Raw genomic sequence first — 3,297 nt, 5'->3', positions numbered from 1 at the left:
CGGTCTGCAGGGAGGCCGGCGGGGCAGGGCCGGCTTAGGACAGAGATTAAGCTGTCGCTCCCCGCCAATTGTTGAGAGAACCTAACGTGCGCCGGCCCTACGGCTGAGGAACGTAGGGAAGGATTAACGAACCACGGGTGACTCAGGCGTGAATTAATAGTTTTCGACAGGGCGATACGGGCCGACTTCTGCCGGAATGAATTAACGTCCGCCGGGTCGAGCTCACGTTCGTAACGAACGACTCGGTCGAGAACGAGCGCCAGGCGAGGAACGGGAGCCGGCCTAGGGAAGGCGCGCGCGCGTCATCCTCGGTAATTGCTTAACAAGTAAGCATCGCTCGATCGCAAAGGGCGACAACGAGGTGAGTAAGACTGACTGACGCGGCGTAAGAGCTAATGAACAATTAACGCGTGATCACGCAGGGGCCGGAGAACGCTGACGTTAACCAAGAGCGTCGCAAGGTCCTAAAGGAGCGCCGCAATCGAACTTTAGGAGTCGGTAGTTCATCATACTTCTTACTACTAATCGAGTCACATTCAATCCGCGACGATCCGCTGGTACGTACGTACGTACGTACGTACGTACGTACTCCTTCTCCGGCTATCAATGAAGGGGTGCACACCTAGCGTGCATGAACGAATGAGTTTTGTTATTTAATGGACTGCCAGAAAGAGTATTACCGCGCAGCGTTAAATCAGTCGGTAGGTGACGATCCATAAACGATACAAACCAGCCTTGCTCGTCAACCGTTAATAACTTAAATCGATGACGATTCATAGCGTATCGATTATTCTGTATTCGTTTAGGAGTGAATCCCACGCCAACGGTGCTACGCGGTACCCCGGTGGCCACCGACTCGTCCAGAGACGAGAGAGCAGCGTCGGCGCCTCTCCCCGAAGAAGTCGTTACCGATAAAGTACACCGACTGCGGGTAACGAGTTGCTCTCACGTTTTTGACGCGTGCCTGCCTGCCCGCCCGCCTGCGTGGTAAAAGACAAGATGCCAGACATAATAAATTTTTAAAAAGTGGAATCACGGAGCAGTCTTAATAAATCAATCAGGACCGGCCCGGAACGCGGCCAGGGAGTGCAGGCCGACCCCGCGGCGTGGCCAGGTTTACCCGGAGGCACAGGTAAGGAGGCCAAGCCTCCCCCGGAGGATCAGCTAGGGACAGCAGGTCTACCCTGGAGCGCCAGTAGGGGTACCGATACTACCCCGGAGGATCAAGTAGGGACGCCAGGCCTACCCCGGAACATGAGGTAGGGGTACCGGGCCTACCCCGGCGCGGGGCGGGGGGGGGGGGGGGGGGGGGGCGGGTCAGGTAGGGAGGGCGGGTCTAACCCCGTGTGCCCGTAGGGACGGCAGGCGTACCCCGGAGTACCGATGAGGGTTACGGGTACTACCCCGGAGCGCCGGGCGGGGGTACCGGTGCTACCCCGGAGTACCGATGAGGGTTACGGGTACTACCCCGGAGCGCCGGGCGGGGGTACCGGTGCTACCCCGGAGTACCGATGAGGGTTACGGGTACTACCCCGGAGCGCCGGGCGGGGGTACCGGTGCTACCCCGGAGTACCGGGTCGGGGTACGGGTACTACCCCGGAGCGCCGGGCGGGGGTACCGGTGCTACCCCGGAGTACCGGGTCGGGGTACGGGTACTACCCAGGAGCGCCGGGCGGGGGTACCGGTGCTAGGCCGGAGTACCGATGAGGGTTACGGGTACTACCCCGGAGCGCCGGGCGGGGGTACCGGTGCTACCCCGGAGTACCGGGTCGGGGTATGGGTACTACCCCGGAGCGCCGGGCGGGGGTACCGGTGCTACCCCGGAGTACCGGGTCGGGGTATGGGTACTACCCCGGAGCGCCGGGCGGGGGTACCGGTGCTACCCCGGAGTACCGGGTCGGGGTACGGGTACTACCCCGGAGCGCCGGGCGGGGGTACCGGTGCTACGCCGGAGTACCGATGAGGGTTACGGGTACTACCCCGGAGCGCCGGGCGGGGGTACCGGTGCTACCCCGGAGTACCGGGTCGGGGTACGGGTACTACCCCGGAGCGCCGGGCGGGGGTACCGGTGCTACGCCGGAGTACCGATGAGGGTTACGGGTACTACCCCGGAGCGCCGGGCGGGGGTACCGGTGCTACCCCGGAGTACCGGGTCGGGGTACGGGTACTACCCCGGAGCGCCGGGCGGGGGTACCGGTGCTACCCCGGAGTACCGATGAGGGTTACGGGTACTACCCCGGAGCGCCGGGCGGGGGTACCGGTGCTACCCCGGAGTACCGGGTCGGGGTACGGGTACTACCCCGGAGCGCCGGGCGGGGGTACCGGTGCTACCCCGGAGTACCGGGTCGGGGTACGGGTACTACCCAGGAGCGCCGGGCGGGGGTACCGGTGCTAGGCCGGAGTACCGATGAGGGTTACGGGTACTACCCCGGAGCGCCGGGCGGGGGTACCGGTGCTACCCCGGAGTACCGGGTCGGGGTACGGGTACTACCCCGGAGCGCCGGGCGGGGGTACCGGTGCTACCCCGGAGTACCGGGTCGGGGTACGGGTACTACCCAGGAGCGCCGGGCGGGGGTACCGGTGCTAGGCCGGAGTACCGATGAGGGTTACGGGTACTACCCCGGAGCGCCGGGCGGGGGTACCGGTGCTACCCCGGAGTACCGGGTCGGGGTATGGGTACTACCCCGGAGCGCCGGGCGGGGGTACCGGTGCTACCCCGGAGTACCGGGTCGGGGTATGGGTACTACCCCGGAGCGCCGGGCGGGGGTACCGGTGCTACCCCGGAGTACCGGGTCGGGGTACGGGTACTACCCCGGAGCGCCGGGCGGGGGTACCGGTGCTACGCCGGAGTACCGATGAGGGTTACGGGTACTACCCCGGAGCGCCGGGCGGGGGTACCGGTGCTACCCCGGAGTACCGGGTCGGGGTACGGGTACTACCCCGGAGCGCCGGGCGGGGGTACCGGTGCTACGCCGGAGTACCGATGAGGGTTACGGGTACTACCCCGGAGCGCCGGGCGGGGGTACCGGTGCTACCCCGGAGTACCGGGTCGGGGTACGGGTACTACCCCGGAGCGCCGGGCGGGGGTACCGGTGCTACCCCGGAGTACCGATGAGGGTTACGGGTACTACCCCGGAGCGCCGGGCGGGGGTACCGGTGCTACCCCGGAGTACCGGGTCGGGGTACGGGTACTACCCCGGAGCGCCGGGCGGGGGTACCGGTGCTACCCCGGAGTACCGGGTCGGGGTACGGGTACTACCCAGGAGCGCCGGGCGGGGGTACCGGTGCTAGGCCGGA

The sequence above is a fragment of the Haliaeetus albicilla genome, unplaced genomic scaffold (assembly GCF_947461875.1).
Source record: "Haliaeetus albicilla unplaced genomic scaffold, bHalAlb1.1 scaffold_73, whole genome shotgun sequence".
NCBI lineage: Eukaryota > Metazoa > Chordata > Aves > Accipitriformes > Accipitridae > Haliaeetus > Haliaeetus albicilla.
This window is presented reverse-complemented; position numbering follows the sequence as displayed.